Genomic DNA, 18,329 nt, shown 5'->3' on the forward strand with positions numbered 1-18,329 from the left:
AAAAAAAAAAAAGGAAGAAAACACTAAACAGCCAAAGAGCAGGGAAGTTACCACAACAAGGATCAGTGTTAAGTCTGTGAACACACTTTTAACTGATCTGGCAAAAAGGAAGGTTGCAGACATTGCGATGCTTTTCATCATTGCAGATAGTTTTAATTAAAGTAAACTTCAGAGAGTTACAGGGGATCTGATAATACCAAATGACTGGTTTTCATTTGTCATTTTGTTGTCCCAGGTCGAGAAGTGCAAAATAATGTGCTCAGAGGAAAAAATAATCTAGCTATTAATACACAACGATGAATTGAAACTAGGCATGACTACTTACAAAAAAGATTTCAAGATTACCGCAAGCAAACAGTTCAACTCTCAGCAGCAAGAAGCCAGAGAAAAATCTCAGAAGGTATTAGAAACAGAACAGAGAAAAAACAGGGAACATTCTGCTGTGATGCATGCTGCACATAATTCTGGCTGCTCCATCTCAAAAAGGGGAGAACTAGAAATGGTACAGAGAGGAATGACAACAACAGAGCATGTTTAAACAAATGAAACTATTTTTTTCTTCCATCAACCGATCACACACACAGAAAATGCAGGTAAACTGCACAGAACTTGCTGCTGTGAAACACTGTGTAAGCCACAGATATTTATAAATTAGTTCAAAAAGGCAGCAAATTCACCTATAAATAGTTTGATGTTGCTATTCACAGTGCAATAGCCCAAATGTAGCTTCCATCTCAGACAGCAGCTAAACAACTGTCAGAAATCTACTGCTAATATTTCAGTGGCTGACAGAATGCACCCATTTCCTACACTGTTCAGTCAGCTGCTGCTGCTAGACACTGATAAAGGCAAGATGCTGGATTAGATGGACATTTGGTCCAGCAGAGTATGTTAGTTCTTATGTCTAATCACATTGAGCAGCCATGCTGGTGTACGTCTTGGGTTTGTTTTGGAGGTTGGTTTTCTGGTAAATAAACCAGGCTATAATTCAAGCATGTAATGTTAAAAGCAGAAATTGCAACTTCCGAAACAGAAATCAAACTGGTTTATGCTTGTTGTGTAATGTAATGCAACACTGAAATAAAGCCATGAGCAAGTATTCAAGACTATAGAGTTTTTTATATAACCCACCAGATTGCTGAAAAATTCTCCTCCAAGCCCCTCACCAGTCAGGGTGTCAATGCAAGGAGACTCAGGCAGTCCCTTCTAACTGAGAAAGACTCAGGAAGTTGGAAAGCAGCACTAAACATAAGCCATGGATGTTGGCTGCGAAAACTGCCAAAACCCATTTAAGACTGGCAATGATTTGGCATCCTCCCAGCTGACCAGAGGAAAGATCTCCTGAACCAATGAATTCAAAGGGAACATGTAGATGAATGTCTGACTTCTCTCCAAGAAAACTGAACTTGTCTCAGGTCCTGCCTGACCCTGGAAGAGTGCAGGATGCTCTCCCTTTTAATAAGGAAGTCTAGGTGAAAAAGTACTACTGTCACAGAAAATACATAAGCTCAAGCTGAGGCCCAGGACAAACATCAAACAGAACTCTGCTAGAAGTACTGCTAATCCTGCTAGAAAGCACTGCCTAAACAATTTGGTGAATGTCTGCCTTGTCATCACTGTCAGCTTCCTTCTCTTCTGACAGATGAGCTTTTGAAGATAGCCAAACTGAAAGCCATGTAGGATAAACAAGCAGGTCTCAATCTGTGGGAAACAGGGAAGTTTCATTTTCTAAAGCCCAAAATTACAACAGGTCTAGAAAACAAAGCAAGTGTCCAGTATATAACACCTTCCAGTATTGCTGTAGGCAGCAAGACGAAGTTGAACATACCCAATAAGCATATCATCCTTACCAGGAACATGGCAAGTATCAAGGACAAAAACATGCAAAAAACCCAGAAGCACCTTTATGAGCAGTTTCATGAACTCGCAGATACTGCCTCAATGAGATTATTGCTCATCTACACTGTTGAGAAAGCTGACCATGATCCAGTTTATATGAGAAAGATCCAGTTGACACCAGAAATCTCTTAAGTCACATAAAAAGACAAGAAAATAAGAATTTCAGGCTATGTTTTTTTTTTCCCCTTCATCTCACATAGAGGCAATTATAATTTTGTTATTTAAATAACCTTCTCCTTGCAGAATCACATAGGTTTGTTTGGGGTTCTTTCATTTTGTTTTTCAGGGGGAGTTATCATCTAGACCAGTAATAGCATTGAAATTGGTCCTGCTGAAAGTAAACAGCAACACAATGCCCTTGTCATCCTAGAGATCATTTGTGCAAACTACACCAGCAACAACTAGCACTACAAACTAACAATTCAAAGAAGTTGGCACTCTTATTGGTAGTTGGGAACTTTTGATTTACTAGATGTTTTCTCACTCCTTACTGACATAGGCTCAGTGTTGCAGGTTGAATTTGCTGATATTCCTGAGAGAAATACAAGAAGGTATAATCGTGTGTGTACTGAGTTTATTCATGCTTCAGTACGTCTGTTGATCATCCTTGGAACAACATTTCTCTTTTCTCCATCCCACCAGTAAACCCATCACACATGCATAATTTGTCTTCCTGATACATAACTCGGAAAGTTTTCTTCTCAAGTGCTCCATGTCTCATTGAGAGCAAACACAAGCATAGATAAAGTATAGAAGAGCTCCAAACAGTTCCTCTCAAATCTCATTCACATTTTCTGCTCCCAGTAAAAAACAAATGCTCATCCTCTTGCTCTCCTCTCAAGTTCAAGGTGAGTTTCTGCTCTTTTCCCATACCTACCCATACTTCTTCAACTATTACACAGGAAAACTCAGTTGATTCCCACTTATTTCAAAATACAGGTATTTTGATTCCTCTTCCTCCCTTCTCACACATTAGGTTTCATGGAGATGGAGGAACAACTGGACAACTGTACAGATATCTCCAGATTTATGCCTATTTGCCTGCAATTCCAAGCCATTGATCTTAGTGATGATGAAGGCTGATCCTTCCAGTGCAATACGGTTCTCATGAAGTTGTGTACTTCTCATTTCCATGACACTTCCACACAAAGCAGAACCGCCTTCTTTTGCAATACAAAGAACAAGAATTAAAGTCTTCTCTCTAAAGAATGCAGTGCCAGCCAACAATGTCTGTTTGGATCTCAGGCCTTTAATGCCAAGGCAATATACCCTGCCCTGAGATTTACTTTACAAACATTTCATTAAGCAGTGGTGATGTACGCGGGACTAATTGCACATGAACAGGAGAAGCATGCCAATCACTGAATTGTTAACACAAGAAGATACTCTCTGAAATTTCATTATACCCATCTATAAATCAAGACATGGCCAAAACAAGAATTCTACTTCACAGAAGTCACATTGCGGAGTATGAGACGCAGTAGTTATTTAAGCTGCCTTGTGTTTGGCCTTGAAGCTGTCTCCACAGTTACAGAGTAGAGATGTCACAACATACAAATAGTTCAGTACTAACCCCCCTTACTGATGAAAGACAACTCCAGGCTTATGCAGAGCCAGTCTCAAAACATGAACAACTCTAACGAAACATTAGAGGGGCATATGCCAAAGTTTCTGTGTTCCACAAATATTCTAAGACACCAGCGGAGACCACCAGCAGTGCCACTAAGGGCTGTAGCTGGAGATACTCCAGAACAAGAGACATGCATTTAAAAGATCATGATTCAACATCCCACCAGAACCCGAGCTTAACAAGATGGGTAGTCATAGACACAGAGTTCTAAGCACGAGACTCACAGTTTTAAGCGAGCCATTTACAGTAAACACTGAGGCATATAACTAAAAAGGAGCCACACTTTTCATGTTCACATTGGAATATAGTGCCCTTATTATGCAGCACTAAGACTTAGTGGAAGCAACACTGGACCCAGACAGCTGGGGACAGATGCAGAAACTTGAGTATTGCCAACTCTGCTGATTTTTCACTTGGAAAAGGCATTTCTCCAAATTAACAGAACAAGGTATCTGTCCCTGAACAGTACTCACTTGGGAGGATTGAAGAATTCTGCTCACATAAGCTTTACACAAAATACTTTTAACAAGCGGTTAAGACTTCAGCAGTGACGACACTCGTTACTCAGTGTTACTTTTGCTGTGCACTGAACCATTCCACCCAACTAGATCTGTAAAATCCTTTGTACCAGACTCAAAGTGTGACACAGAAACAGAGATGGTATGCAGTAAGGTTACTGGAATCTCATTCGCATGCAGGACATAAATAAGTACATTCAGGAGATATTTTAGAAACAATCACGCCTACATGATAACATGCTATTTCTTGTATTAATTGTAGTATATTACAACAGAGCTAGAAAGGTAGACAAAAAAAATTTCAACAGCAACAACCGCCACCACCACCTTTCTTCTCTTTTTTTCATGTTCTGAAGAACTTAACTTAGGACTGGTTTTTTGCACAAATGCTCACCCATGCAACTCAGATTGTACCGGATTTCAAATTCACATTTATTAATCATTATCTTCCCTATGTATCAGAAGGTCTCCCATCCCCATTCACCCTTTACTTTTCCTTCAACCCAAGATAACCTAAAAAAATATATCCAACACTCAAAAAAGAAAAAAAATGTACCCTATTTATTTTGTACAACCAGTTTTACAAGAATCTCACTTCCTTTCGGACAACACCACCCATACTTAATCAATATATTGGTTCTAGGCTCACTTTTGTTTACAACATAGCAACATTAAGGATATGAATGAAGCAGGCAGTTTTCTGGACTAAACACACAAGTGAAGGCCTCCATTCCTAGCTTAAGGTCTTCAATAAAATTACTGCAATGCAGAATAAACCAATTTCTCTCTCTGTCTCAATTTCTAATCCAAACATGGGAATAATGCTACTTACCAGACTGACCTGTTATCTTCTAAGTACAGCAGATTCTCAAATAATAACAAGCACACCTATACTCCAGTGAATAAACTATGCTGATTCACAACAGCAGATTGTCTGGGCCAAATTCCATGTTGTATTAACAAGTCAACAGGAAGCACTCCAAAATTACTACACTGATGTGCTCTGATCTTCCTTCCCCTACATGCCAGTCAGCTGGCACTCTCGTTGCTCCCTGTACACAGGTATCAATCTCAAATTCTGTTTTTCTTTCCCCTTTTATTATATTCTCCCACCTTACCCCCAAAATCACTTTTTTTCTTCTTCTTTCTTCTCCTCAAAAGAACACAAATGGGAAATGTAGCATCCGGAGAATGGTATTTGTAGCTGGAGTAGTCACACTCAGTGTGGGAGTACTGATGGTAGTCACTAATCTGAAAGGAAGAATTCAAGCAACCATACACTTCCTAGCTCCTTTCTTCACAAAACCATGATTATTCAATACAAGTAAAACGATTTACACACTAGGTTACAAACATAACACTGAATCACTGGGCCAATCTAACATGGAATCACATAAGCATACAATTAGCATTTAACGGAAGAAAAGTGCAAGACTGCTGTACAATAGATGTAGACTTCAGCTACAAGAAAACAAAGCGTCCAAAACAGTTTTACTCACACTGATTGCCACAGATTTTTAACTGATTATTTACTTAAAGCTGGAAGAATAAATTGTAGGTTTATCTAATTTTAGTGGCTACTATAAACAATGGAAAGGCATATCATTTTCAACCTTCACAATGCTGACAGAGAGTGAAAGGGCATCACGGAGCATGGTATGATTGCACTTTCTAAACAAAAGGATTGGCAGTTTTAAGAAGGCTGTTGTGGCAGCCAACTATTTTTTTCCGGGCCTGGGTGCTTCACCCAGAGGAAAAGGCAATAACATGCTCCTGAGGGACACTCCTTCACATCCCCTCACACCAACATCATCACAATCTTCTCCTGCTCTCCTGGTATCCACCGATTCCCATGCATACAACAGCTCTAACTCCAACATTGTCCTAGAAGATGGAGCAAACCACCACGTGGCAAGAAGACCTACCACAACAGCAGAGACCAAGATGAGACAAAAGAGTGTGGAGCACTAAACTAGTACTGCCTATGCCAGTATGCATTTATATATGCCAATATGCAGTTGTATCAAGACCAACATTCACACTACTATGATATCAGTGTAGTGCCCATCATTGTGGAGACTGTTTTGCAAAGTTACTCTTTAAACAAATTCTGTTGCTTAAAAATTAATGCCCAGATTCTTAATGATGCTATTGGTGTACTAGAAAAGATGTTTAAACATATCTCTCTACACACAGACACATACACACACACACAAATCTCATGCACTCCTCTCATTACTTTGTCCTTACATATTCCTCCCCTTTCCATTTCAAGGACAGGGGTTTTTTTTCCCCCTTTTAAAATGCCTTTCAGAAAAATCACAGCTCCTATCAATTTAAACTCTGGTTATTATCTGGGGGGGGGGGGGGTGGGGGGGGTTGGAGAGGAGGGAGGGGAAGCTATGAGGACCAGAAATAAAATCATACAATAAATGTTCTTGTATAAGCCCCCTTCTAATACAACTTCTGATCCCCAAGAAACCCATATGAGTCTCACTGCCTACTGGAATACCAAAGAGGTGTCATAAGTGAAAGATTAAAATGCATCCTGCATATCTGGGAATATGGAAAAATTATGTTTAAAAACACGCAGATAGTATTTAACTCCATTTCCCAATTTATGCAAGAGTAAAGAAATGGCAGGAGTTTCTGGTATACCTGAGAGAAAAGTACAGACATGTCTAATATATAGTACTTTCTACACACAAACAGAGATTTAACAGATACATGTGCCCTCCTTTAATTTAAGTTTTCAGAAGTCTTAGAGTGAGATGATCTATATACATGACGATGAAATCACCCAATATGTTAACAATGAATTTAATATAAGGAAAGAAACAGCATTTTTTAACAAAAACAAGCAGGGCACAGAAGTGTAGATTCAGTTAGCAAACGGAAGCCGGAAAGAAGGTCCCAAATGGTGAGGAATTGTACAATTTCATCTTACTTCAGGAAGGAGCAAACTTAAGACCAGTATTTTTGCTCATGTAATTTTGTTGCAATGACAATGTCAATGCCCGAGGTATTCGCACTGTCACTGCCCTATGCCCAACTAATCAGCTCTGCAGCTGAGAAGATACTGTTACCACAGCAGGGCACTAACCCGGCACCTGCATCTAACAGGACAACACCACCAAGTTTTGACTGACTGCAAAGACAGCAGCTCATCACCACAGGAAAAAACATTTGATTACACTAAACATTACACAAGTTCATCAACAGTGAGGCATCAAAATATAATTCCTGCAAGAAGTAAGGTGGAAGAAGACTTTGTAAGTCTTATGGCAAGAAGAAACTGCCACTCAGGGATGAGAATTATGGGAAGGGAGGACATGTTCATGTTTATTTCAGAGGTTGACATTCAAAATAAAAGTAGAGCATGTGACATATGCCAAATTGCAGGTGGAAAATGGAAACTAAGTCTCTGATTCTGAAACAAGTTTCATAGTGACAAATCTACTGACTTCAGCACAATTCTCTAAGACCACAAAATAAGAGGTATGGTGTGGTGGGATTCCTCCTTGAAAGAGGAACTGCAGCTGACTCAAGGGCAGGTACCCGGCATTCAGAAACAACACAAACCTTGCTAGTGCTTCCCAATTTATTTCTGACCAGAATGTACTCTCTGAAAGAGTAAAAAGGGAAACGCAGGTAGCCACATCCTTTCCATTTGGGGTCACTGACAAAAGCATCCTTAATACAGCAAATTCACGCTACACACAACAATAGATTTACATGATAAAGATGCTTATCAGAGACAATTACTGCAAGCTAAGCAGCAGTGAAATGGTATCTAGAGCTCCAGCTAGATGCAAATTACTGAATAGCTTCATTATTAGTAATATAGGCCATTGTAGTTGTTTTCTAGAGTTATGAAAAATGTTTGTTAGTTTGTTAATGAGGGTGGGGGATTGGATTTTTATTGCACTTTTAATTGTTTGGGCTTTTTTTTTTTTTTTTTTAAGTCCATCACGAGTCAGGTTATTCAAATTTCAGACCAAATATCTCAATGGAGACAGTTTTGTCACACTAGCAAGAGGGATGGAGACAAAAAGTATTCCTTGGACACATCAAGGACTAATTTCTGGCTTTCATGTAAAATTTTGTCACGCTAGCAAATTAAGTAAAAGCCCTGAATAAATAGATTCCAAGCTCTTACAAAGCATTACAAGAACTCAATATTAGCCACTTTTAAAAGGAATAGCAAAGACACTAGGAGACAAAGTACCCAGTGTGAGATCCCCCAGGGGTCAGCAGCAGCATCTTAAACAGGTGCCAGATTCTTCAAATTTTGTCCAGTGCTTCAGCCCTACAAAATCCACTTAAAACTATCTTTTTGGGGGAAAAGAATGCAATCCTGGTACTCTCCACACAACTGTGAAGTTTCTCATTGGCTTGAGCAGGACCACAATTTCTTCCCAGATCAGGACGGATTTGCTCTTATGAGATAAGAAGCACTTACAGAAGTTTTTCTTTACAACTATGCATCAAACCCTTTTGTACATCCCTACTAGTCACATTCCTTATCTAGAATACCCTGATACATCAGCGTTACAAAGGGCACTGTTGCAGGCTCTCTACAGAGGGTAAAACATCCCTGAAGGACAAGATACATCATCTTTCCACTACATACAGATTTATCGTGGTTTCTTCTCTTGCCTGTTGTGTAGGCCCAATCAGCCAATGAAAGGGAATTTCATCCTTGCACAGCAACAATGTCAGCCTCTATAATCATGTCAAGATACTAATAGTAACTATTTCAGCTAAGCTCATGTCCTGTCAGCAATTTGCTCCACGAGGGCTGTGAAGGGGCTGGGAACACTTAAAGAAAACTATATTACTGTTTCCCAAGTCCTTTACAATTACAGCATATGTAAGGTTTTCGAGGAATCTCTTCACCTTTTTGTATCAGTTTTAAACTGAGCATCAGCAACATACAGTGTGTACAATGTATCAGGGCTGACAAAATACAATCCCTGCCTCAAGGAAGCTATTACCACCTAAAAATCTGTCATGTATATATAATCTGTACAGATAAAGGAGTGAGCAACTTTTTTAGGCTTTGGGAGGTTTTTGCACAACTCTGAAGCACATGTGAATTCCAAATCTATAATGAGCAGAATTTCTGGACACTTACTAAAAGAAGAAGAATTTTGCCACACAGACCTAGATATTAGCTAATTATGGTGATTACAAAGAAGCTACTTTCCAACATTAGAAGCTTGGAGGTCTTAATCCTGCTGCTACTTATATAGGTTCTGATTTCAGGCATTCTGCAGGACTTAGTGTTAAATAACATGAATTCTTGCAAGACTGTAGCTCTAATTAATTTCTCCAAAAACATAAAAACAGTTTATTTCATATTGGCTGACACTTAAATATAAGCCTTTTTACGTTAATATCTCATACAAACTGAAGAACAAAGAAATTGACAGGAGTCAGTTAAAGTGAAGTGTTCGCTCACTTGAAAAGGAACTGCATTGTCCAAATCATAGCACACAAGATTACAGCAAATACTAAACTTGCTTCTGGATGAACAACCAAAATCAAATTAATGTCCATGTTAACCTCAGCAAATCTGAGAGTGTTGTGTGAGAACACACAATTCTTATGGATATAAAAAGTATTCTGAAAAGTTGCTATTCCTCTGTCCCTACTTCAGAAACACTTCACATTCTTTGATGTGAGTCTGACGTGAGTTCAAGCGCAGCGGTTGGGACTAAACACACCTGACAAAAACTGCCAGATGTGCTCTGATTCTGGTTGCACTTGCCAGTACTTGTGCTTGTGACTCTGTGTCCCCTTGGGAACCAGCAGTGGAGTCACTAGCCCCCACAGCAGGAACACAAACTGGGACCCCTGCTCTGATACACAAGATATATATGCTATAGCTATATCATCACTCACTCTCAAGAAACACAGCAGAGAAGCGAGTTCTCATCAGGTAAAAACGCTGTTAAAACTCTCTTTTACTGTGTGAAAAGAAATCCACTGTGACCCACTGTCCTCCTGGCAACTGGAAAGGACAACATGGCTGCCATACTGCCAGCAACAGAAATTCCCTTCTGCCAAATGTTTCCATCCATAACATCACTTGCAAGATTAAAAATTCCCAGAATATCAAATAAGATACTTGCAATCACAGATGAAGCAAGGTGTTAGTACAATTAATACAGTCTTTGTACAAAAACGCGTAAGCAGTTGGAAGACTTCTTTCATGAACTGCTTTTGTCTAAATATATTACTCAACTATAAACCATTTTCGACTTGTAAATAAAAATACCTGACTGCACAGGCTTAAGTTGACCAACAAGAACTGCAGAAGGTATCAAGGACTGTGTTTCTAGAACGTGATAGCATCTTTTACTCTTCACTCCAAATCCCCAACTTCTGCTCAAGAAAACTACACGTCCCAGGATGCCTTAGAATAGCACAATCCTGGCAGGCCATTGCAATAAAAACACAGCACTGCACACTGGGGCCTGTAGTTTTCCATGAGCCACATTCTTACTCAAGATGAGACCAGATGTAGGCCATATTGCACACTTCCACAGGCCTGCAAACAACACACACACTGTACAAGGAGACTGCTGCTGGTAATCGTCAGGTAATTGATACCCAGTTCTCGTGTGTTGAAGCTAAGAAGCCAAAGATTTCTGCAGAAATAAGCATCAGTTAACCAAGAGTCCCTAAAGAATAATCAGCAGTTTGTCTACTTTCAAACACGCACAGTTGGCTGTAGCTGTTTAACATCTTTTACTGAAGTGCAACAAGAATTTATGGGTTTCTTCTCCCAAGACTGCTACATTTAATAATATTAAAGAGTACTATTTTGAATAGCAATAGGAAAAGTATGTTTGGTGAGGGGCATATTCTCCCGTCCAGAATTCAGTTATCTGGAAACAAATTGCTCTCTCCCTCCGTTTCTACAACGTGCTGAAGCAAGGGCTTGCCTCGCTTCTAAAAAGAAGTGGCTCTTAGCTGAAAATTAAAGAGCTGTGTCTCAGCGTAGGCCTCAGAGAGGAATACGCTGTACTTCAGTAAAGGGAATGGCAGCTCCCCCTACCAGTCTGTTCTAAGAAGGTTTTAATCGAGGAAGGAAACAACCAGGGAACAAAATGAATAAGTCCTCCTTTTTTTTCCCCTCCCGCTTCCCTGAGCTCTGGATTATTATTATTAAAACAATTAAAAAACAATAATATGCATATAAAATTCCATCTAAGTACTTATATGCTTCCCCAGTCCTTGTAGTACAAGACAGTCTCTGCAGCATTTCCAGGCTAGCAGGCAGCACCTGCAAGAATATGCAAAAGAAAAAGGACCATGCAAAAGCAAAAGGCTGGGACAAGAGAAAGACAGCATCCCACTGCAAGAGAAAGAAATGGTGATGCTTCAGTCACCTGAAAGTCATCCTGATGCACTTCCCTATAGAGGCAAGAGGCCTCAGGAGCATCTAAAGGTTTTGTCAATACAGTAATGCTGTCCATAGGCCAGACAGCTGTTGCCATAGTTACTATCAGCCAGCTTATCAGAAAATAATTATTGCGATTACTCAGAAGTTTTGTTAAAATAATTTAAAGCTTCAATAGGATACCACTTGATCTCTTCAATTAACTGTTTGCAACTACGCTGCCTTTGGGATCCACACAGTTAACTTGGATCCACAGGGTTGAAGTGGAACAGGGGAAGGAATCAATGTTCCTTCTCCCTTTCGTACTGACAGCTTGTATTTCATAGGCAGAAACAAGGAAGCTGAACCACCCATAAGCCTGGCTGCTCTGCTGGAGTTCTCTCACAGGCCATTTTAAGAGTCACAGGCTCAAATCTGCCCTCATTTGTTTTAACCATTCACATATCCATACTGCAATTCAAGAAACACACCAGCTACGTTCTCAAAGCATACTTTTAATTACACATGCAAAGGCAGAGTCCCTCACTTCAGAGGCAGGTGACACAACTTCTGTACCAAGTGAACTTACTCCTACAAGTGCAGTACTGTTGGGTGGAAGGGTGGAATCAGAAAACACACATTTTAAGAAATCGGACATTAAAAATGCATAGAAGCTGTATGAACGTGGCCTAGAACAGAGCTCACATGAAGCAGAGCCTCACTGCTTCTGTACCACTTATAGATGCATTCCCACCAGTAACAACAAACATTAGGCTTGGGCTGGGGGTCTGGGGATGGAGGCGGCACGTTTGTTTTGTGGTGTGTGGTTTTTTAAAGCATGCTTTGAGCATGAGTCTCTAATCAAAAGAATGAGCATTTGTAATCACAGCAAACAAGAAATCTCAGGGAAGAGGGAACAAATAATAGGTCAAACCATCTAGGCAAAGAGCTTTTAAGGCACAGGATACTTGATAACTCCATCAGAGATTAAAATGGTGTGAACAGTATACCATAAAATAAATGCGGCAGATAAGCCTGTATCAAGCAGCACATGTTTTCCCCAAAAACCTGGAATGATCGAAGTACTAAAACAAAAGGTTCTGTGGCAAGACTGGGGCTTTGTTAGGACAGTAGGGAGGGAAATCCTCTCAGACCAAAGAAAGGGACCTGTTAGAACTTTCTACAGCTATAAAAATGATTTTAGGGACGGGTGATTCTAACCACAAAGTCTGACTGCCATGCAAGTGCACCTTTCCTCAGCACTAAGTACTTTTTAAAAACTCTTTCAATTTCTGTACATTTTACAGCCATTCTATGAACTACACTTCACTTTTGTGAAGTTTTGACATAACAAAAGCAGAATCAAACAAATTTTAAATCGTATTTTAACGATTTTAGTCCAGAGAGGAACTTTGTAAAGTGCAGGAACCATAAAAACAAAAACTTATGAAAGAAACAAAGGGGCTCTTTCTTTTTTTTTTTTTTAATGAGATTGTATTTGCCACAAGAAAAAAAAAAGGAAAGCAAAATGAGAAAATACAAAGTTGCCCCCCCGCCCCCTCCAAATGTAAATAAAATTCTTTTTTGCCTGCATAATGCATATCTCTACCACCAGCACAAGCCAGACACTGGCTTTGTGCTATACTGAACATGAAATATTAATGTAAGATACCTATAAAAACTATCCTTCTATACCCTCTATTTACAGGGTACAGAAGTAAGTACAGCCCTTTGCATTCAGCAGACATCTCAAAACCCTTCTGCGCTCTGCCCCACCTTTCCACTATATGTTTTGTTCCTAAATAACCTTTGTGCTGTTAAAATACATCAGAAACAGGATGTGAGCTGCTTTCTGGCACAGAGTAATTGAACAAGGGCAATTCATGAACGTACAGGAGCCAGGCCTTTTGTAGAGCCTTACACTTCTAGTATACAGCTACGCATGTGACTGCACAGTTGTGAGCATAAAGGGTGAAGGGGACAGTGAAGAAATATTATTAGAAGCTTAATAATAGGTTTTTAGCACTGCCCCTTCTACACAAGAAGCCTCTCCTGGTGGCGACGCTTTACAGCTCACATCTCCGTGAGATGGCTCTCCAAAAAGCAAAGCTCTATCACCCTATGAAGTTGTTTCTGGAGGATTTTAAACAAGTAAAACCAACAAACCTGAAACAACAGTAAAAAGGTTAGGGTCACCAACACATGTTTCTCACATGACATTCATCTTGAGTTTCTGGTATCCGTGCAAAATGCCAATAACACATGAAATAAGATAGTCCATCAAGGGTCCTTCAAACTGGACTAAAATAAAAGAGAAATTTCCATTGCAAACAATTTCCAGTAGTATCAATTCATTTGACCAAAGAAAGTTCTTCGTGGCTCTGAGAGTAAGGATAAAGGAACTGAACAGCTACAATGTGTTCATTATAAACAAACTGCATGAACAACTCAAGTGATAGCCAAGCTCACTATCAAGGCTTTTCAACTGCACACAGAATCATACAAATTTTAAAGGAGTCAATAAAATGAATCTTATTTTCTAAAAAAAGAGTCCAGGAAAATTGTGTCCTTTGTAAGGATCCATACCAAGATATTTTTAATTTTTTTTAAATAATAATTTCTACACTGAAGTTTAATAGGCACACACAAAACCTCATCTCTTTAAAAAAAAAAAAGTAAAGTTGGAATAAGAAATAGCTAGGCCCAATATTTGAAACACAGCTGAAGCTGAATGGCCTACAGTGAAGAGATATCTTTACAAAATCTAAACTTAAAGCAGAGATCTCACTGTTGAAGCCGAAAAACACAACAGCACTTTTTTCTAAGCAGCCTAGGTTTTAATTTCCTACCTTCACTTTTTTTTAAGTTCTTTGAAGGAAAGTTTTTTTATTTTCATTCCCTAAAGGAAGAAAACCACTTCCAAATGCCTGCTTCCATCACCAAAACTAGTTCAGGAGGCACACAGAGGAGAGCAAAGATTTAAAAGTTTCAGGTAAAAGTCTTACTAAGACTAATGGCAAAACAATTACTAATAACAAAAGACTCCTCTATACAACATTTTGAATTATACAATGCATTAGCTTCGCCAGTAAAATGAAAAATCACCAAAACCCATAATAGGATCCACTCCAAATTTCCTGTTGCTCAGGTCACTATGGCTAAAATCTTGGGATATGACATAGCTGACATCCATCTGGTGGCAAGCACTCTCAGTGAGCAAGCACCTACCTTCTGCTGGACAACAGGTCTCTTAAGACCTTGAAGACATACTCTATACATGCTACTATACAACATGAAATGAATGGATAGAGAAGCTGCACCATAATCCCTCTGTATGAGCTCAAACCCCTAGCTGATATAACTCTCATAAAATAATCTCTCAACCATAGTGAAGATGAAAGTTTTAAAAACATTTGAGAATCTCATAATCTACTTTTTTAAATACAGTTTTCATTTACTGAGCTACAGAATTCCTTTCTAGAAAACAGTAATAAAAAATGCCCCCAAAGAAAGTTTCATTTAGCTATCGTGAAGCATGCACAGATATAAACAAAATTTCCAAAGACTGTGATCTTTCTCCTAAAGTATGATAATCAACTTATTTAACTAATATGGGTAGTTATGCATAATTTTATTTCTTTAAGATCCTGTTCTCAGTACTAATTTAATGAAACTATTTAATAAAAACTATAAAGTTATATTATACACAATCGCTAAGAAATTTAATACTAAAGTTTTGGCATTACATGTTAACCTGGTCGAAGTAATGAATTTTAAAATTTAAAGGGCTTTTTTTTTTAACAAGGCTTTGAAATGCATGTCATTTTTTTCACATATGAAGCCTCAAAATAAGCCTCTCTTCATCAAAGTTGAACATTCCCTTGCTATGTAGCAGATCCAGCCTCACCAGCTAACTCCGGGAAATCACAGGAAAGCCAGAGGAAGCCGATTTACAAAACTGAAACTAAGCAGGTGTCTTTATTGTTAGAAGTGAGCACAATGAGGGGAAAAAAAAAAAAAAAGTAAACAGACAGCCAAAATCCTTCTTATTTCTGATACCAGAAAATATACAGCTAAGCAAAAAAAGATGCATCTACCTACACATATGGGTGTACAGGAGTATCTATCCTTTAACCTGATAACTAGCAAGAGCACAAGAAAATTTCCCTGGCCCAAAGAAGCCTACCTCTTCCTCAAGACCTGCCATTACAGAACGCGCATCCCCACCTGATTTCTCCATGCTCAGACCCACCGTACATCACAGTACACAACTTTCTCGTGACACGCACGTTATTACCCCCAGTGGGACATTTTTACATGCAGTCTTCACAGTGAACAAAAGTTCATTGTCAAGCTCAGTGCTTGGGCCCAAACAAATATCCAAGAGGATAGAAGGGGGAGAAAGGGAGAAAGTGCTCCTCTCTGCAATTATAAGATTTGCAGGCAATCACCGTTACTTACAATTAAAAAGTGGGAACAGGTGTAGTAGATATCATACTTTGATAGCTGAACAAAGAATATTACAGCACGTGACTGAAATGTGATGACATTTGTTCACCAATCGAAAACAAAAGCCACTCTCCAATGGCACTCTTTCCTCCACCCCCAAGAATTAGGAACTTAAAAATCTCTCCATATTGAAACACATCTGTTCATAGCCTCATTTTTTGACACTTGAGAAGAAGTTGAATGAAGAGCTCCATGCATTAATAAAATACGAATTCACCCAAAAAACCTCAGCGTACAAACCTATGAGCACCCACCAAACTACAGAGGTGGTTGAGGAGAAAGCTCTACCGACAGTGAAGCATGGAATAATAAAGAACAGGAAGAAACAAAACACACATCACCACAAAAAAAAAAAAAAAGAGAGGAAAAAAAAATCCTGCAGGAAGGCAAGTGAAGAAAGGAAAGGAACATGCATAAGAGGACTACACCAAATGGCAGAGTCCCACATACAGCCCCACTCCACCTACACGGGCGCAGGAGGGAGGGAAACAAATCAAAATAAAGAATTGTCCGTGCCCAATGCTGGGGCAGGCGTGGGCACCCCCGGCCCCGTACCTGTGTGGGAAGGGCAGCCCCAGGGCGAGGGGGGCAGGCCCGGCTCCGGAATAACAAGTTGCTGAAGAAACGGAATTTTCCCGGCGCTGCTCGGGCCACAAAGACGAATGAAAGGAAGGAGGGAAGGGAAGAAAAAAAAAAAAAAAAAAAAAAGGAAAGAAAAACCGCAGCAGCGGATTTACTACGAATTATCCATCACCGAGAGCGGCATCATTTCCCAGATAATAATAAAACTTCCCCGACAGCATCGCGGCGAAGGACCCGACCGAGAGAAAAGGGCCTGGAAATAATCATCCTGAAGGAAACCGGAGGGGAGGGGATAAGCCTCCCTCCCCCACCCCATCCCCAGTGCAATGTGTCATCTCCTTCCCCTGCTCCTCCCCCCAACCCCAATGTGTCACCTCCTCCTTTTACCCCAAGTGTCACCCTCCTCCACCTCTCCCGCTCCCGCTCGCAAACTTCTGCCGGGGAGGCCGGGGGGCCGCCCCGGGACGCTCCGCTATTCCCCGCCACCCCCCCGAGGGAGGGGCCGGGGGCCGCGGCGAAGTTGCTGCTCCTCATCGCCAAGTTGGCCGGAGAGTGCGGGGCGCGCCGGCGCCATCCCGGGGGGGCGCGGGGGGGAGAGGGGGGGACGGTGCCCGGGGGGCGCGGGGGGGGGGGGGGGGGGGGGGCAGGGAGGAAGAGGAGGAGGAGGCGAATCCGAAAGGTGGGATACTACACCCTGCTGGCGGCGGCGGTGCTGCTGCGGGCCGGCCGGGGTCCCCCTGGCAGGACCTCTCTGTGAGGGGGAGGACTCTTCTTCATAGGGGGAGGGTGCCGGCGCCGCCGCTCCTCTGGGCCTCCCTGTCCCCCTCTTCTGGGCGCCTCTCTCTCTCTCCTCCTCTCACTTTCTTTAAGCTAAGCGGGGAGTGGAAGATGGTAGGTTGTTCCCTTCTCCTCCTCCTCCTCTTCGCTCGCTCTCGCCTCTGTGGGGTCCTTTTCCTTCCCCCTCTCCGCGGGGGGCTCCTCCTGCGGCGGGGAGGAGGGAGCGGGCGGGGAGGGCGGCACGAAGCCGGAGAGGCGCAGGAGGAGAGAAACTGTAACACAAAAACAAGCCGAGAAGCTGAACTCTTCTTCAATCCCATTCACCCGGCCCGGCCGCAGCACACCGCTCGCCGGGATCCCTCCGCCGCCGGCCTCCCTGCCTGCCTGCCTGCGGCGCGCTCCCGACACGCCGCCGCGCGCGCCCCCGCCCGCCCCGGCCCGGCTCGCCGCTGGAGACCCGCCGGGGGAGCGTGGACCGGAGGGCCCACGCCCACGCTCCCCCCTCCCCGGTGCGACGGCGGGGCACCGCCGGCCGGGCCCGGGCCAGGCCAGGGGGGTGAACCAGGAGGGCGGGCTCGGCGGCTTCTCCTGAGGGGGGACTACTTGACGTGTCGGTGCGGCGAATTTATTTCCCTTTGCCTAAGGAACGGGCTGTGCTGCGGCCCCCATTGCCTAGGGAAAAAGCCCGGATGTAAAGTGAGTGAAACTAAAGTAGAGTGAAGTAGGGCACCAAACTCTGCCGGAGCAGCGGCGCCGCCGGCCGCGGCCGCGGGGGGCACCGGGCGGCAGCACCGCCCCGCACCGCCGGTACCGGGCGGGTGTGAGGGCGCGGGAGCCGGGGAGAGCAGTGCGGGGGCGGCCGCGCGCCAGCCGAGACCCCCCCGCACCCCCCCAGACACACACACACACACACACACACACACAGACACACACACACACACACACACACCACCCCTCCCCTCCCCTCCGTCCCTCCCCGCGCCCGCCCGGCCCGGCGCGCGGGGCTCGGCGGGGGCGGCGCGCG

At 42.2% G+C, this 18,329-nt stretch overlaps 1 protein-coding gene across 11 annotated transcripts in view; it reads right to left on the reverse strand.

The window, feature by feature from the left end:
* PHF21A (PHD finger protein 21A) overlaps nucleotides 1-17,671 on the reverse strand; it is a 135,239-nt gene extending 117,568 nt beyond the window's left edge. For 7 of the 11 annotated variants that reach the window (XM_032113380.1, XM_032113384.1, XM_032113386.1 and 4 more), the window contains exons 1-2: nucleotides 17,222-17,671; nucleotides 16,502-16,587 (exon numbers count right to left, since the gene is read on the reverse strand). The gene's annotated coding sequence lies outside the window, so the exon portion shown is untranslated. The remainder of the gene's footprint in view (nucleotides 1-16,501; nucleotides 16,588-17,221) is intronic. The other 4 variants (XM_032113382.1, XM_032113378.1, XM_032113381.1 and 1 more) reach the window with 2 other exon arrangements.
* Nucleotides 17,672-18,329: the final 658 nt, after the last annotated feature.

This window comes from Corvus moneduloides, chromosome 6 (genome assembly GCF_009650955.1).
Source record: "Corvus moneduloides isolate bCorMon1 chromosome 6, bCorMon1.pri, whole genome shotgun sequence".
Classification (NCBI taxonomy): Eukaryota; Metazoa; Chordata; class Aves; order Passeriformes; family Corvidae; genus Corvus; species Corvus moneduloides.